This window comes from Canis lupus, chromosome 15 (genome assembly GCF_003254725.2).
Source record: "Canis lupus dingo isolate Sandy chromosome 15, ASM325472v2, whole genome shotgun sequence".
Taxonomy (NCBI): Eukaryota; Metazoa; Chordata; class Mammalia; order Carnivora; family Canidae; genus Canis; species Canis lupus.
The window spans coordinates 1,305,262-1,323,642 of NC_064257.1; the positions used below are offsets into that span (position 1 = coordinate 1,305,262).

The 18,381-nt window shown below is 44.4% G+C and overlaps 1 protein-coding gene and 1 long non-coding RNA gene across 11 annotated transcripts in view; one reads left to right on the forward strand and one right to left on the reverse strand.

The window, feature by feature from the left end:
* The window catches only part of LOC112642273 (uncharacterized), a 34,555-nt gene extending 27,729 nt beyond the window's left edge, over positions 1–6,826 (reverse strand). For 3 of the 5 annotated variants that reach the window (XR_003125119.3, XR_003125121.3, XR_003125118.3), the window contains exon 1: positions 6,377–6,815. This is a non-coding gene — a long non-coding RNA (uncharacterized LOC112642273). Of the gene's footprint in view, positions 1–6,376 lie in introns of all 5 variants that reach the window. The other 2 variants (XR_004805061.2, XR_003125122.3) reach the window with 2 other exon arrangements.
* The window catches only part of HIVEP3 (HIVEP zinc finger 3), a 459,145-nt gene that overhangs the window by 86,261 nt on the left and 354,503 nt on the right, over positions 1–18,381 (forward strand). For 2 of the 6 annotated variants that reach the window (XM_049093980.1, XM_049093975.1), the window contains exon 2: positions 5,775–5,889. The exons of 1 other annotated variant lie outside the window; for it this stretch is intronic. The gene's annotated coding sequence lies outside the window, so the exon portion shown is untranslated. Of the gene's footprint in view, positions 1–4,137; positions 4,318–5,208; positions 5,890–18,381 lie in introns of those variants that run through there. 3 more of the 6 variants (XM_049093979.1, XM_049093974.1, XM_049093977.1) reach the window with 3 other exon arrangements.

Below are 18,381 nucleotides of genomic sequence, written 5' to 3' on the forward strand. Positions count from 1 at the left end.
TGTATATAATTATAAGGTATATATATATATAAGGTATGTATATAATTTAGTAGCACCAGACATAGAGTGAGTGTTCTTGCAGGCCCTAATCACTATAGATCCCATAGGAAGTACTCTGTCTCATCATGGTGCCCGTATTGGTTTCTTATGGCCACTGTACCAGATGACCACAAACTTGGTAGCTTAACACAAGGTATTTATTTGCTTAGTGTTCTGGAGGCCAGAAATCTGAAATCAGTTTCACTGGCTAAACTCAAGAGATCAGAAGGGCTGTGCTCCTTCCAGAGCCTCTAGGAGAAGACTCTGTCCCTTGCCTCTTCTGGGTTTATGGTGGCTTCCCAGTTTCCTTGGCTTGTGGCCACATCGCCCCAGTCTTAGCCTCTCTGCTCACATTGCCTCCTCCTCTCTGCCCTCCGCCTCCCTCTTACAAGGTTACTTTGATTACACTTAGGGCCCTCCCTGATAATTCCGGATAATCTCCCTGTCTCAAAATCCTTAAATTAACCACACTTTTTTTTGCCATGTAAGATAATAGTCAGGTTTTCCAGAGATGAAGAAGTATAGATATCCTTGGGGCCCTACCATATGGTAGTTAAGCAGAGAGTAGATAGCCACATTATTTTCTTAACACTATTAGGAAAACAAAACCCAACTTTATAACACTCTATGATTTATTGATCAATCATAACATCTACTTTTTCTTGTGTTTTTTTTTTTGTGAAGATAGAATATATTTTGTATAAGGTATGATTGAAAAGTAATATTTTTTTTAAATAGGCACAGTCTGACATTTATTGAGTAATATGTTCTTTGCCCTATTGATTTAAAATGCAGTTTTCAGCAAATGTTACACTTGAATCTGTTACTTGACTTTATTCATTTCTATTAGTCCATTTTGTAGGTTTCCAGATCTGCTCTATATACTGTTTTATTTACTATAGCATTAGAGTGTATATTTATAGTTGGTAAAATGAATCCCCTCACCCCAATTCTTATTTTTCAATTTTCTTTTTTTTAAAGATTTTATTTATTCATGGGAGACACACACACAGAGAGAGAGAGAGAGAGGCAGAGACACAGGCAGAGGGAGAAGCAGGCTCCATGCAGAGAGCGGGATGCGGGACGCGGGACTCGATCCAGGGACTCCAGGACCACGCCCTGGGCGGAAGTCCGCGCTAAACCACTGAGCCACCCAAGGATCCCTTCTTTTTCAATTTTCTTGGCTAATGGCTCTTCTCCTGTTTTCTGTATTATTGTGTATTTTGACTTGAAAAAACTTCCTTATTATCATTTTAATATGGCTGTGGGAAGAGGGGAGATAGATGGAATTCTAACTGCCTCCCATAATGATCCTCTCCTCCTGTTTTTTATTCTAGTGATTTTACTTACTCCTCTCTATTGAGATTTTCCTTTTGTTGTTATTGTTGAAATCATATGAATGTTTAATTCCAAATATCTCTCTTTCTGCCTCATATTTCAAAACTTCTAGCAATTAAACTTTAGAACTGCATTATTAATTGTTTTTATATGTAACCATACCTTTTATTGACTTTATTCCTCATTACATTTCTTATATAACTTATCTTCTCCTTTCTTGAGTCCATTATTCTGGCTTATTTTTTTTTTCTTGGCCAGAATAGACCTTCAAGTAATTTTTTAAAAATGTAGTAAAGGGTATTGGGGTGATATAATTTCTGTGTCTTTGAACATGTCTTTCTTTTGTCATCACATATGAGAGAAATTGTAGTTTGGCAGCTGAGAGAATTCTTGAGTTACAATAATACTCTCTTAGAAGTCTGTTAAAATCGTGCCACTGTCTTCTAGTAGAACATTGAAGATGAGAAATATGATATCAGTCTGATTTTCTTTTCTTTTAAGCAGCCTGATTTTTCTCCCTTATCAGGAAGCTTGTAGTTGTTTCTCTTTGTTCTTGGAGTATCGGCCTACATCTAGAATTGTGTATTTTTTAAAAAGGTTTTTTTATTTATTTGAGAGACAGAGAGAGAGAGACAGAGATAGCGAGCGAGAGAGTATAAACAGGTAGGAGAGGGAGAAGCAGGCTCCTCTCTGAGGGACCCCGATGTGGGACTCGATCCTAGAACCCTAGGATCATGACCCGAGCTGAAGGCAGATGCTCAACCGACTGAACCACCCAGGGGCCCTAGAACTGTGTATTCTTTCAGGCATATCCCTGCGTAGCACTCACACTTATATGCTCTAAGGCCTAAAGTCTTTCTTCAACTCAAAGAAATAGTCTTTTTTAAAAAAGATTTATTTATTTATTCATGAGACACACACACACACACACACACACACACACAGAGGCAGAGACACAGGCAGAGGGAGAAGCAGGCTCACTGCAGGGAGCCCGATGCGGGACTTGATCCTGGATCCTGGGATCGTGACCTGGGCTGAAGGCAGGTGCCCAACCACTGAGCCACCCAGACATCCCTCTTCTTTTTCTTCTTTGATTATTGCTTTCTCCTTCATAAACAATGTTGTCTCTTTCTGGAACTCCTGTCAGACTAACTTTGGATGTTTGGGAACTCTCTGTTACATCTTGTCTCTCATCGGATGACTTAAATAACCTCCTCCTCCTCCTTCTCCTCATTCCCTAATGAGCTGGGGTCTTGCCCCAATCCAGCCTTTGACTTCTACCCATATTAGGGACAAACTTCCCATTTTCCAAAGATGCTGTGAACTGACTGCCATTCTGTGTGGACAGAATCAGCTTAGTTCCCAATGTCCTGTAATTTGCTTCTGAACCATTGCCCATGACCCTCATTGACTCTCTGATCCTTTGAGCTTGGGATTTTCCCGGACTTTTTCTGGAAACCTGTGCACTTTCTTCTTAGGAGGTCTATGCAGAACGATGACTTTTATCAGGACTTTTAATCAGCTCTTGCTAACCCACATTCCATCTACTTTACATCTTCCTCATATTTTCCAAAATGCTGGCCTTATTGATGGCATCTTTCTCTGGCTCCCAGCACTGCCACTCATATATTGGTTATATAATTTTTTCCCCAGAGGAGTGGGAATAAATGTATGTGTCCAATTTATTATCCCAGAGACAAAAAAGCCCCAGAGTGGAAATAGAGGGGAGCATCATTTGGTTTCTGGACCAAATGACCTTTCAGCCTAGCTCTAGGAAGCTTTTCTTTAAAGACTAAAGAATAAAGCAGCATAATTAAAGGTTTGAGAATCAACTTTCACAAAAAGGTCCAGAGAGGTAGGGTTTAATTTGGTCAAGGAGAACAGAATAAGGTGAGACAAATGGCAAGACACATTAAACCTGCTGAAGACAGGACAAGAGGGACCAAGCTTACATTACAGCCACGGTGATGCGAGTTGGTCACTGCGAAGACCATTTAACTCTTAAAAACTTGTGGGGTATCACGAGGCATTGCCAAGCCAAGTGAAGATGCTTCCTTCCTTCCTTCTCTGGTTGTTTTCTGGAGGGTCAGGGCTGTTCTGTGCAAGGAAAGAGGATGGACTGAGCCACCTCCTGGGTTCCCTGTCAGCCTTGGGATATCATGATTATGATACCTTGGTGCATGTGATGTTGGATGTGGAATGAAGAACGGCAGCAGATAAACTCCCAAGGGTAAAAAAATAAAATCTTAAAAAAAAAAATCTTGTCTTCACCCCAGCCTTACTGATCATTGTATTTTTTTTAAATGTGAGAGACTGTTTTTTGTCGGGAACACTTTTTCCAAATCTTTAAAACCGAGTGGAGAAATCTTCAGTTTCTTCCCCAACATGCTAGGAAGAACAGGAATTTGAGCAGCTCCCTCTCCCAGCAGCTGGAGGCAGCCCTGGCTCCCAGCACTGCTGGAGATTCCATCCACATCCCCTGGCAGTCCCCTCCCCCCAGGGCTGGGTACATAGAGAAGCTGGGAGAGGGCACCGGGCCAGGCCAGGGAGAGGAGTGCCGGGCCCCCTGTGGTAGGTCTGAGCCTTGTCACATTGCCTCCAGGGCTCAGGTCGCTGGTGGCCGTGGGAGAGCCAGTTGCAACCTGTGTGGCTGGTGACATTTCCGGCTGCCAGTGCCCAGCCAATCGGTGACGGGCCCAGCTAGCTAGAGCGATGACACATGAAATATGATAATTTTCTGCTAAGGAGCCCTGGAAGAGAGGAGAGAAGAGAGTGTGTGTGTGGCTGGGAGAGCTCAGCATAGGCAGTGCCTGCCACGAGGTGGGAGGGGACAGCCCATTGGTTTTAGTGGTTTGCCAAAGGAAGGAATGGGCTCTGATACTAGGGCTAGAGGGACATGCCCCAGGGAGTGGCTGTAGGAACACCAGGGTTGCTCTTCAGGTAAGCTGCTGCTGTGCTGCTGCTGCTGCTGCTGCTGGGTGGGAACCAGAGAGAGAAGCAGCCAGTGCCATTCTGGAGCTCTGGGGCTCCCAGGGTGAAAAAGAAACTATAAGGAGCAATTTCCTTCCTTTCAGGCATAAGTGAGGTTAGGAGTTTTGGTTCCTTTTCGGTGCTAACCTCTTTATTTTTTTTTTTATTTCTATTTTTATTTTTTTACCTCTTTAAAAGCTAAAACAAAATTGGAACAAATACCACCTGGGTGGCTGAAATACTTAATGAATAATTTTTTTTAAAATTTGGGCTAGGGGTTATCTCCCCCTCCCCCACTGCATTTTGCTACCTCGATGCTCAGCCTTGCCCAGAAAAAGAAAAAAAGTGTTGTTAACACAGTCTTGAAGAAGGGCCTAAGTCTGAATCTTAGAGACTCTAAAGGTTCCGGTGGTAGTTTTGATTCCAGACTCTGGTTGGAGGAAGAAAATGTCTTGGAATAAGATCTGGTCCTAGATTACATTATACTTTTGAAATAGTGCCAGCATGATTCTTTAGTTTGAGGACATGGCACCTGAAGCATGGGGCAAGATTCGGAAAGAGCACCCTGGGGTTAACTGTTAAGGTGGCGAAGCCCACACTTCCTCCAGCCCCTTTGGCAGGCTTCCTGGTCCTATGACAGCAGTTGGGGCTTGCGAGGGGCGCCCTCTGTGCTGACAGTCGTCTCCCTGCATTGTCTGACCCTGTGAATATGTGTGTTCAGAAGTGAAGGATCATAGCGTTTACATAACATGCCGATTAGTCACTGAGAAGCCCATCACTGCAATAGATGTGTGTCTCTAGCTTTACACCTTGCGTTTGCATTCCCTCTCTCTCTCTCTCTCTCTCTCTATATATATATATATATATATATATTTTTTTTTTGTTAAAAAGCCACAGATAAATGAAATCACGACCACTCTGTCATGATTTCACAGCCGGCCCTGTGGCTGTAGGCGTGGGACTAAGCTTCCTGCGCTCGGAGGAGTAGCTATTCAGAAGTGATAATTGGTGCACTGTATCTTTAAAGGTTAAAACCCCTTTCAAAAAAGGTCTGGACTCATAGTGGCAAAGACCAGCGAGGCATGGGTTGGCTCCGGCTTCAGCAAACAGCTGCTGATTAGATTCCGTGTCTGCGGGCTGAATTTATTCCGTGCCTTTCAGCAGCAGGAATCCAAGAGGGATGCTACTGTTTGGGTTTCTGATCGTGATTTATATTTATTCAGAGGAATAACAGAGGGTGGATCTGTTCCGGCGCGAGCATGCTCACAAGCAGCCGACTCTCCCATTATCCGGCCGCCTAGTTTGGGGCTCCAATGCCCGTGCACACTCCGTGTGCTTATGTGTGTGTACAAACACGCGTGCATGCCTGGATGGACAGAGGCACGCACAGTGCCCTCAATGAGGTCTCTACCCCTTACTTGAAACAGGTGTTCAGGAAAAAACCGCCCCAAGCCCCGACTGGCCGGAGTATTTCATGAAGAAGGGGCTGTGGATCGGTGGGGTCCGAGGACGCGGGAGCAGCGTGCCACCCCGAGGCCGAAGGTAGGGGGCTCGGGACTTGTATGCGGCGGATGGATCCCTGGCGCCTGGGTTTATTGATTGTGCTTTTTTGCCTGCGGCCGCCACGGGCGAGCGGCGCGCTGCGTTTCCATCTCGTCGTTGCCTTTCTCGGGCACCGCGTCCGGGGCTGAGCGGCTGCTCTGCGGGGCGGGGGGGGGTGGGGGGGGGTGGGGGGGCCCGGACGCCCCGAGCGGCCCCGAGCGGCCCCGAGCGGCCCCGAGATGCCCCGAGCGGCCCGGCGGGCGCCGCGCACCGACGCGCAGCCCTCCCCGCCCCCGCCCCCGCCCCCGCCCCCGCCCCCCGCGACCCTGAAGCGGGACCGCGCGCTGCCTCCCCGGCCGCGGAACCAAACGGAAACCAAACTCCAGCCCCGCTGGGAGCCTCGCCTCGCCTCGCCTCGCCTCGCCTCGCCTCGCCCCGCGCCCGCCCCCGCCCGCCCCCGCCCGCCCAGCCGGGCCGCACACGTTACCGTCTCTTCACAGTAGAGACCCTGGTGGTGCCACCTGGCACCTGTCCGTCGGCGGCGCGGGGCGGGACGCAGGTGGCCGCGAGGCCCGGCTCTCCCGGCGCCCGGCGCCTTCGGCTGGTTGGTGCGGCCGCTTCCGTGGCTCGGCCCTCCCTTGAACTTTGGGGGCGGGGTGCAGCGGCCTTCGGGGTTCTGGCGGCAGCAGCCAGGTGCGCCCCCGGCCCCCCGCTCCCCGCTGCCCTCCGCTGCCCTCCGCCGCCGCGAGCCACAGCGTGCGCGCGCGCTCTGGGCCTTGGGGGTGGCGGAGAACGGGGTGTGCGCTGAGCTGGTCTCCATGGACGTCCTCCAGCGCTCGTCTGGGTGATTATGTAACCCCCACTAATGATCAGCCCGTGCGCCCCAGCGGCGCCCCCTGGTCTCCCGGCCCTCCCCCGGACCCAGGGAGCTGGGTCCCATGTTTAAGATGTTTTTATGTAACTATGTGTCTGCTGGGGGAGGGGGGCAGGGAGAGTGTGGGGAGACGTGGAAGGACTGGAGCAACTTCTGTGAAAAACAGGGGCAGAGAGCACGTGTGTACTGGGGACAGGGTGGGATGGACTTGGGGTTGCTGTTGATCTGAAGACCCTCCCACAGCCCTTTCCGCTGGTCATTGCTTGTCTGAATTTTCCCTTCGGTCATCCGACCCCTGTTGAACCCTGTAGAAGGTGTGAACCACTCCTGCGGAGCCCCTAGGATCCTAACTGAAGGGGGAGGGCGGTCCCCAGTGCAGGGGGACCGCCCAGGCTCACTTGCTTTAGGTCCCAGCTGTCCGCCATGCCTCCCGGAGGGGAAGAGTTCCTGCCCTGCTAGGGTTTCAGTTTTGCTCTGGGGTTAGGCTGCCCTGTGGGGCCTGAGAAAACCTGAGGCCAGCTGAGATGTTTGGCATTTGCTCTTTAAAACTGTGATGACTTTTGCAGAGGCCGGAGACCTTGGGCATTCTTGCATTAAAATGTTGTGGGTTTTTTTTTGGGGGGGGGGTGGACGGGGGGAAGTAGGAGAGTAGCCATCCTGCAGCAGCATCTGCAGGCAGGAGAGGAAGATGTATATGACACTTTACTCTCCGTTCTTCCTCCCCATTCTGTTTGGTGAAGGCACCCAGAAGACACAGGATTGTCACATGGGGCTCCTTTATCACACCCCTTAGCACCTCAGTCCGGGGCCGCTGGGTAGACTTGTTAAATTTGATGGGAAAGTCTGGCCTCTTCAGGCTAAAATTGTTTTCTTCTCCCCCCAGCACCCTGGTGGGTCTCCTTTAAGAGCCAGCTACTAAAGTGTACACAATGCAGCAGGGCAAGATGTGTTCAGCTGGCACCGTTGTTGGCTTGTCTCCACCAATTGTGTTTCAGAGGCAGCCACCCTCCTCGGAGTGGAGAAGGGTGTGCTGCCTTCAGGGTCCTTGCCAAGTGGGCCTTTGAGGCGTTGAGTGTGTGAAAGGGACCAGCAAGTAGAAGATGCATTTAGTCTGAAGTCCTGGCAGGTTCCAGGCCCCAGCTTGACGGGGAGATGATGTGGGGAAAGCTGTGTGACAACTGGATGGCCTTGAACTCGTCTCTCACTTCCTGCTCTGTGAGTTCCTGATGTCTCTCAGGTTCTTTCTGTCTCCACACTGTCCACCAGGGAGATCCTGACATGCTGTCCTTCGTTCCATTTCTGGTGGGATCACAGCATGTTTGCAAAGCTACAGACACACAGGGAAGGCAGGGCAGGGCACACTGGCTGGGTGAAGAGGCAGCTGGTGTTTCAGGCCAGGCTTGGCCACATGTTGACCAATGTTGTGTTTCATCTGTGAAGTAGGTATCATGAGCATAGCCTTACCGAGCCCACAGAAATGTCTTGAGCAGAAAATGACGTGAACATGGGCTCTGTAGCTAGCCGGCATGAGGATAACACCACAAGGATCTGAAGCTCACATTTTCACAATTTCACTTACCCTGTTGGGACCTTCGTGGTATAAACCAAGAGAGATGTGCTGAGGTCCATGAGCTACAGTTCATGTATTTCGGCCACTGCAGAACATTTCATACTTTCTTTCAGGCGTCTTCGTTTATGTAAAGCTCTAAGCGGCTTGGTTTTAATTTGCCAAGTACCCCTAACAGATTGGAAGAGATTGACATAGTACTTACTGTACAGGGGTTATCAAAGTTCTTTTTGTTAAGTGCCAGTAAGAAGTACTAGTAATGTAAGAAACGGGAAAAAGAAAACAGATGAAATGAAATTTAAAAGGCACGGGAATTAAAAGCATAGAGTTTTAGGGCATCTAATAAAAGTACTTAATGTAAGCAGTACAGTGAAATTTTATGTATTTTGATAGGTCCTCAGAACTCTGTTTTGTAGCCAAGTAACTGATGCTTAAGATGACCTTTATGCATCAAGAACAGTTTTTTAAAAATTTTTATTTATTTATGATAGTCACACACACACACACACACACAGAGAGAGAGAGAGAGAGGCAGAGACACAGGCGGAGGGAAAAGCAGGCTCCATGCACCGGGAGCCCGACGTGGGATTCGATCCCCGGTCTCCAGGATCGCACCCTGGGCCAAAGGCAGGCGCTAAACCGCTGTGCTACCCAGGGATCCCCCATCAAGAACAGTTTGAATGACATTTTGTGTGTCCAATGTAAGAAGGCATGAGATTTTGCAGTAAACCCCAAAGGATTTTTTAAAAAAAGATTTTATTTATTTATTCATGAGAGACACACACACACAGAGAAGCAGAGACCCAGGCAGGGGGAGAAGCAGGCTCCTTGCAGGGAGCCTGATGTGGGACTCAATCACGGCACTCTGGGATCACGCCCTGGGCTAAAGGCAGACGCCCAATCGCTGAGCCACCCAGATGTCCCTCAAAGGATTTTTTTTTCTTTTTTTAGCATGATGTTTAAAGGAAAAAGTGCATTTGTGAAGGATAACAGAATCCTTGAAGTTTCTTGACAACCAGGGGCTTTCTGATCAAAATTATAACTGTAAAGCACTCCGGTTGAAATTAATTAAGAATTTTCTGACCTTTTGCTGAAATTTAGCAGAGAACTATTATGCTGGTATTAGTACTGCTTATGTTCTAACATTTGATGCTACAGAAGATACTAAGAGGGAAACACGGGAACCTCAGCCTGTCTTCTTGTGACCAGAGACACACTTAAGAGCCTTCCTGCTTGGTGACTTTAGTGCTGGAATTAATTGGAAGAGACCCCATGATAGAAAAGACGAAGCAGGAGAGGACAACCCTAGTGGCGTGTGTCTCTAACGTCAGGGTGGGCAATGTGGACTCCCCACTACTAGTGTGCTGTTGAAAAGCGAATCAGAAAAATGAATCCAGGCTGTCATGGCAACACTCTCATGCTGCACTGTGGTGTTGATGCAACTCCGACACCGTGCTCGAAACTGGAGGGGTATCTGAGTTACCCCAGCAGTGCTACACTTTGCCTGACCCAGTGCCGGTGTTCTTAGTTAACAATTTATTCCAAAAACAAATGCAGATAGCAAAAACAAAAGCAGAGGACAGTGAATTGAATGCTGACACTTCTTAAAGAGTATTTTTGAATCTGACGCATATATCAGAAATGTGAAGACACCAATTTAAAGTAGCAGAAGAGTACTTGTTCAATTTCTAGATGCACATAAATTCATCGTTTTGGTAGATCATTTTTGAACTCACTAAAAAAAAAACGACAACAATAGCTGTCAATAGCAGGCCATTGAATATGATCAGAAGTGTTCAGAACTGTCCAGAAGTTCCATATGTATAAGCCAAAGGGTTACTGATGTAATAAGGTAGAGTAATAAGGTAGAGTAAAGGTAGTGTTCTCCAAAATCAGGGGGCTTGGAAGGCAGAGGAAGTAATGTGGGGGGGTGACAGAACCCCACTCAGGGGTCACACTTGGGAATATGTGCTTGGGCCATAGATCCAGCTTGTTGCTGAAAGCCATGCATGGTAGTGAGGTGATACTTCCCCTCATTACTAAGTGTTACAAAATATCAGGTGTGGCGGGCATTCTTGTGAGAAAAAGGCCAAGAGTGGGGCTTTATATCTGCACAGAGGTGCAGTGGAGATGAACTGAGAATGCCCCTCAGATCTGGGGAGGGAAGTCAGGGTAGAAGCACAGGGAAGTTTGTCTCAGGCATCTTGGAAACTCTGAACGCACATGGGTCCTTGGATTGGGGTTCAGGGCCATCTTTTAAAAAAAGTGAGGAATGTGTGCGTACCTGGTAAGCAAATAAGAGCCACGAAGAAAAATAAAAGTAGTGTCATAAATACATGACATGCTCTGCTGACCCTCTGTCACCAACGTGAGTCTGTTCAGCCATTCATGGGAGTTTCAGGCTTGGCATTAGAGGCTGAAGCTATCTTGAGATCAGAGGAGCCCTGATAAAAAGGAACTGATTTAGTTTTGATAGAGGAAGAATTCTGAAAACCCTCTCCATCAAGAGTCAATACAGCAGACCCTTGACGTTTTCTTTTTCTTTTTTTTTTCCTTGACGTTTTCTATGGATAGATCTCAACCTGTTGGCAAATCCCCAGATTTGCAAATGCAGAAGTATTTGCGTAGGCTCTCGATTTGCTTCTGAATCAGATTTCTGGCGGGAGAGGAGAGGTCCCCATGATTATTCACAGCCCACCGATGATGAGGGCCTTTTCAATGTGCCCTCAAGGAAATAAAGTTTCTCTCACTTCCAGAGGGTTTCTGTTTCCCTGGCCGGGAGCTTTGACGAGGCTCCCTCTCTAGCTAAGGGAGGATGCCCTGTAGCTTTATGATGCATCGTTAACACGTGTGCTTCGGGAGGAGGAAGATTGCCATTAGGGGTTGTTCACGAATAGCTGAAAAAGTGAAAGTTGAAGCTGCCAACACCAGGCATGGCTGGAGTTGCTTAAAAAAAAAAAAAAAATCACACGTGTGCAACCTCCCTGCACTCCCTGCACTCCCTGGTGCTCAATATATACTTAATACACTCTTAGAAACTTCCCCTGACTGGCAGCAAATCTCCGTGAAGAGAATTGGGGCATCACACAGCTGAAGCATATGGTAAAGGACTTAAAAATGAGAGCATCACCACCGAAATCTAGGCAAGAGAGACAGGACCTAGTCGTTTGTTCCATGCCCTCATTTTAAAAGATTTCAAAATTTGAGAAGATTCCAGGAGATTTAAAAAACAGCCAGCATTGTGATTGTGATTACATTAAATAAAAGAGTCAGAGCAAATGGACTCTGGAGGCCGGGCCTTGCTGCACCTTACCAGAGAGGTTCTTGCAAGGATGTTTCTGGAGTGATTTGGGTGGAAGCTCCTAGAATTTTAAGTGAGTTTAAGAGCTCTGCCGATTACAGTTGAGGAGATCGTCTTTGCCAAGCAACTAGAAACAGCAATTTGTTTTAAGAGTGTCTTATTAAATGTTTCTCTATGAACTTAAAAAATTTTTTATTATTATTTTTTTATGAACTTCTTTTTAAATAACATTAATAAAATAGCCTAAATTCAAAACAACGCTTACAAACTGTATATAATGGTGTAAAGTTACTTACCAGTCCTCTTACAAGAAATGTTACTCTTACCTGTGAAGAACGGTACCCCTATCCATCCTGTCCCATCTCTTTACTTTTGGGATCACCATTTTCTGGACATTTCTCTTTTCCCCCACGCTTTTCTTTATTGTCTTACCCTCTTCTGTTTCACATCCCTAAACAGTGCGTCTAGCTGTGTATGTCTGTGAGCTTTATATAAATGGAATCGTACTCTTGGTATTCCTTGTTCTCATGTTCCCGTTAGCCCATGCAGGCCAGAATGCTGTACTGGTTGGCAAACAAGTGGGATATTTCCAAATCTGTTGGTGGTAAGTTGCCATCCCTCTGCAACCCGCCCCCCCACCCCTGGTGCTCTCCTGACCCCTCTTCAAGTCCCTTCACCTTGGAAGGGATCACACCTGGCATGGCAAGGGAGCCTTGGGCCCACTATGCTGAGAATCCCTTCTGTCTGACTGTGGTGACTAGTTGTTCAGTGTTTCATTCTTGGATTTGTTTGTGCTGTTGAGTGTAGCTGAAATTTTTTCACTTTGCTGAACTGTGATGTTCTACTAGAAACACTAAAGTTATTTCCAGTTTTTTTGCTATTTTAAATATTGCTGCTGGGAATATTCTTGTTCAAGCCACTGCTGTCCCCTATGGTGAACACGTATGTAGGTTTTCTTAGGGAACATACATAGGAGTAGAATTACAGGTCAGAGACTGTGGACATTTTCAGGGCTACTAGACTGGTTCAAAATCAATTAAAAAAAATCAATTTCCATTGTGTTATGTGAATCTCACCTCAGTAAAAAAAAGAAAAAAAAAAGCTAATTTCCATTGTGTTTGGCCAGTTTCTATACCCAGCTGCAGTGTATAATTGTTCCTTTTGCTCAATATCCTTGCTAGTACTTTATGTATTGTTGGATATTGTCAGAAATTTTTGCCAGTCTTGTGGGTGTATAATAGTATCATACCTGCTTTTAATTTGTATACATTTGATTATTCAAGAGTTTCAGCATCTCTTCATATGCTTATTGACCGTGTGTGTGTGTGTGTGTGTGTGTGTGTCTGTGTGTGTGAGGTGCCTTTCAGATCTTTTGTCTATTTATTTAAAATTTGGATAGTTTGTGTTTTTCTTATTTATTTGTAGAGGTTATTTATGTATGCTGGAAACTATTTCTTAGTGTTGAAAATACGTTCTAATTTGTGGAATATTGCTGGATCCTTTTTTAGTATTTTTAGAGTGGCGGAAATTCTGAATTTTAACGTAATAAAATTTTATCTTTCTTTTAAAACCGAACTTTTTGTGTCCTTTTAATGATGTTTTCCCTACAGCAAAGTCATAAAGTAGTCTCTTGTATTGCCTTTTAAAAGTTTTAGTTTTGCCTTTCATATTTAGTTATTTTCCCTTGAGAATGATTTTTTCTATGGATTTGATATTCTTTATCAGGATAAGGAATTACCGTTCTTCAATAGTTTACAAAGTTTTTTTTTAAATTCATAAATGGATATTTATAAAATACTTTTCTTGTATTTTTGGAGAGAATTTATGTAATTTTTTTCTTCCTTTAATTTGTTAATGTCTGGTCAACTATTTTCTAATGTAAAATTAATTTTGTTTTCCTAGAATAAACCTGATTTGGTCATGATGGATTCATTTTGTTATGTGTTGCTAGATTTGTTTTACTTTTATTTTGTTTAAGAGTTGTGCATCTGTGTTCCTTCATGAGTGTATTGGACTGTGATTTTCATTTCTCATATTATCCTTGTCAGGCTTTTGTATCCAATTCTGCTAGACTTGTGAAGTGTGAGCTGTAGAATGTGTTCTCCTTATCTCTTCTCAAAACGAGTTATGTGGGGCTGGGATTCTTTTTTCCCTCAAGATTATTAACCTCTGATTCAGTTTCTTCAGGAGTTATTGGCCTATTTTCAGGTTTAATTTTTTTTCTTTGTAAGTTAGATTTTTAAAAAAGAATTTATCCATTTGTCTGAGTTTTAAAAATTTTTTACCATAAAGTTATTTATGATATGCTTTTGTATGCTTTTAAGCTCTGTAGCATTTATGGTGATAATATCTCCTTTTCATTTATAATACTGTTGTGCCTTCTATGAACCTTTGTTGAATACCCTTTTCAGAATTTTGTCTATCTTATCAATCTTTTAAAGAACGAGTTATTAACTTTGTGAATCTCTCTGTCATTTATTTTGTTTTCTAGTCTGTTAATTTCTACATTAATTTTTATTATCTTCTCTCTTTAACTTATTTAGGTCTGACCTGTTGTTCTTTCTGAACTTCTTAAGTTGAATGTTTGACCTTTTTCCTATTATGAACATTACAGGTTGTGTATTTCCATTCTAACTTCATTGCACATTTTTTGATATGTAATATTTTTGTGTCATTTGGTTCTAAGTATTTTAAGATTTCCACTGTTATTTATTCTTTGACTCATCATTTATGTGTACCTGTGTTTCTTCATGTCCAGATCTCTCTTTGTTTTTCTTTGTTATTACCTTTTTGATACTGATTTCTAACTTAATTGTATCATGGTTGGTAAATGTTGTTTATAAATTTTACTCAAGGGATCCCTGGGTGGCTCAGCGGTTTAGCGCCTGCCTTTGGCCCAGGGCATGATCCTGGAGTCCCGGGATTGAGTCCCGCGTCGGGCTCCCTGCATGGAGCCTGCTTCTCCCTCTGCCTGTGTCTCTGCTTCTCTCTCTCTCTCTGTGTCTCTCATGAATAAATAAATAAAATCTTAAAAAAATTTTTTTACTCAACCTTTTGTATTTACATTTGTTGAGGTTTATTGTGTGAGACTTAGTATGTGGTCAGTTTTCACAGCGTTGAATGGATTCTGTCATTGTTAAATATAGTGTTCGGTGTAACTCTATTGGATGAAGCTTCTTAACTGTACTGTTCAAATCTTTTCTGTCATCACTGATTTTTGTTTGATCATTGAAGGAAGTGCATTATAATCTCCCACTGTGATTGTGGATTTTTCTTTCTTTTTATGGTTCTGCCAGTTTTTTGTTTTATATATTTTGGGTCTTTGTTGATATGTACCTACAAGTTTAGAATTGTTTTATCTTTCTGGTGAATTGGATCTTTTATAATGGGGTGGTATTTGTATCTTTAGTGATTCTTTTAGGCTTAAAGTCTATTCTGACTGATATTAATAGAGCTCTACCTATTTTGCTTTGTTTAATATTATCTGAGGTGTCTGAAACACATTCTTTAGAATTTTCTTATGTGAGGGTCTGCTGGTGACAAGCTCTCTGTTGTTCTTTGCTAGAAAATACAATAAATTTTCCCTTGTTTTTGAGAGCTCTCTTTTCAGGGTAGAATTCTAGGTTGACAGTTATTTTCTCTCCAATACAATGAAAATAGTATTCAAACATCTACTGTTTTCCACCATCATCTTTGAAATCTGCCATCAGTCTTGTGTTTCCTATGAGAATAATCTTTCTTTTTCTCTACTTTTGGATGTTTATTTTTTTTGTCTTTGGTGTTCAATATTTTCACAAAGATGCACCTGGGTGCATATTTCTTTTAATTTCTTAAACTTCATACTCATTAGACTTCTATAATCCATGTGAGAGTATCATTTATGGGAAATTCTTAGCCTGTCTCCTCAGGCCACAAAAGATGAACCTCAAGGTCACTTTGTTTGGCAGGTATCCTCAAACTGGCTTTAGGGCTTGGCTCCCATTCTGAGTTCTAGCTTTTACTTGCTTTTCACTTGAATATATCTTATAAACTTCCCAGCTCAGTAGTCATTCAAAATGTTTTTCTTTAGTATCCAGTTTTCTTTGTTGTTTTCAGCAGAATTGCCTACATATCTAGTCCATGGGGCTTATAAGTAAAAGTCTACATAGTTTTCTTCAATACCACAATAAGCCTTAATACTTGTTAAACATGAAAGACTATGCTGAGTCTACTGACAGGATATATGTATTTATACACATTTATTTCAATGGTTGGTCCATTCCATGGTTCATTCAGTTTGAATGAACATACATATTTATATATATTTATACATATTTATATTTCATACAGTTCATTCATGGTTGTTCTTAGCAATGTAACTCGCACAGGTTTCTTCCAGGCTAAGATAGAAGACTAACTGGTGCTAATGGTTGGAATATGTATGTTTTAAACCTGTCAGTAAGAGTCTTACCAGAATAGAAATGAGTGACATTGAGTGGTTAACAGTTTAGCCTTTGTTTTTTTTTAATGTTTTTAAGGATTTTATTTATTTATTCATGAGAGACACACAGAGAGAGGCAGAGACATAGGAAGAGGGAGAAGCAGGCTCCCTGTGGGGAGCCTGATGTGAGACTCAATCCCAGGGCCCCGGATCACAACCTGAGTCAAAGGCAGATGCTCAACCACTGAGCCACTGAGGTGGCCTCAACAGCTTAGTCTTTAAATGGAGTTCATCCACTGCTAGGGGGTTAATTCTTCTTTTTTGGTAAATTGGGACAACTGATGGATTTTTAGCTGATCTTCAGCTCCACACATTGGCTGCCCTGTTTTGACAAGGCATTTCTTCTGGATGTAGCTTTTTTTTCCAAACCTGGAATAAGAGGTAATTAAGATTAGAGATAGTCTTTTTGCTTTTCTGCTCACTAAAGGCTAAATTCTCAGAATTGCTACCTTTTCTCTTGTGGATAGCTGTTTTTTTGGTTTTGTTTTGTTTTTCCCTGTTTTGGTCCAGAGTCCCACCTTCCATGTTACCCTTATCTCTTCATTCTTTGTTATTGAATGATAGGCCTTCCCACCTAGGGACCAACTCTCTTTTGGGGGTAAAAATAAAGGAGTGCAAGTATCCAGTTCTCTAAAACTGGCTCTTTCAACTTTCAGCAAGCAGGACGTGGGGACAGCTGGCATCCCCAGACCCTCCCACTGCCCATGTGGCTGGGTTGCGCTTGGCTGAACTCAACTTGCATTCTTTTTGGCTGAGGGACTTTATAACTCACTGTTGCTAGGAGGGGTTTGTCCAAGAGAGTCCTGACTGGTGAGTCTCATGTGGTTTACTCCTGGGCAGGTGGGCCCTGCTGCTCACTTCCTGGTGTATTTCTGAGTGAGGGGCTGCTGGGTTGTCATTGTCCCCTTCCCTTCCTGTGAGCCTACTAGTGGTGGGGCATAGCAGATGGACATTCCGGCTGCCACGGACCCCCTGCAGGCCCAGTGAAGGGAACCGTGCCAGTCTCCTGTTCTGTCCCCATTCCTACTGCCTGCCTGCCCTGTTAACTTCTCTGCTCACCTCTCATCCGGCTAGGGCAGGGACGCCCCAAGCGTTAGAGAGCCAGGCAGAAAGTAGTTGGGTGAAGGCTTCCTCTCTCTCTCCATCCTTTCCAGGGTTTATGATGATAGGAGCTCCTCTTGCTGCTACCCCAGAGCAGCGTGGCAGTTGCTTTCCTTGTTCTCTCCACCTCTTTTTCTCCCCTGCTGCAGCCCCTCACCCCATTGCCAAAGAGTTTGGAGAGAACAATTCAAGGGTGAATGATATTTTTCTTGGACAGAGACAAATGACCGCCCTTCTTCCCAAGGCCAAGTAATTCTTGGAAAGATGTTTCCTCTTTTTCATCTAATACATGCATACTTTCTATCTGGGAGGCAGAAGCCACAGAGGAGCCCAATGAGAGAGCCTCATGGGCTTGCCAGCCTTCTCTGTGGGTCACTGGCCAGTTTTGCTGAACATCTGCCCCTCTGAAGTAGGCTGAGAATCAGTCTCCCTGGATGTCTGAGCATTTCCACTAATTTGTAATGGCAGTGCTGGAAATGCTTGGGGCTCAGGGGCCTGCCACTAGCTTGGCAAGGACAGGGAGAGAGTAGACTTTCAGGAGAGAGTGGAGAGAGGGATGGAAAGAAGGAGAAAGGAAGGTAGGAGGGAGCAAGGAAGGAGGGAAGGATGGGAGGAAAGAAGGAAAGGGGGAAGGAAAGAGGGAGAGAAAGAAAAGGAAAAAAAAAAAAAAAAGAAAGAAGCAAAGGAAGCAGAATGTATATAACTCACTCCTGAGCCCAGAACCTCCCAGGTGGGACTGTATGACATCAAGTCTCTTTTTGAAATTGTGCACAATGGACGTATAACAAAATTCACCCCTGTAAGTATACAATTCAGTGAGTCTTGACAAACATCTCTACCCATGTAGCCACACCACTCTCAAGATACAGGACATTTCCATCATCCCCTAGAAGTTCCCTTGTGCCTCTTTGTAGTCGAATCTTTCCTTCCACCCCCTTCCCTTCCCAATCCATCACCGCTCGGTTTCCTGAAGCCAGAGTCCTGCCTCTTCCAGAACTCCGTATAGATGGAATCTTAAAACAAGGGCTTTTATGGCTCCTGAACTTCTTTTACTCAGGACAGTGCTTTGGCAACTCCCTTGTGTCGTGAGCATCAGCAGCTCATTCCCGCATGGCCCCGGTACATTCCTTCACTCGGATGTAGTGTATCCGTTCACCTGTTGATAGATA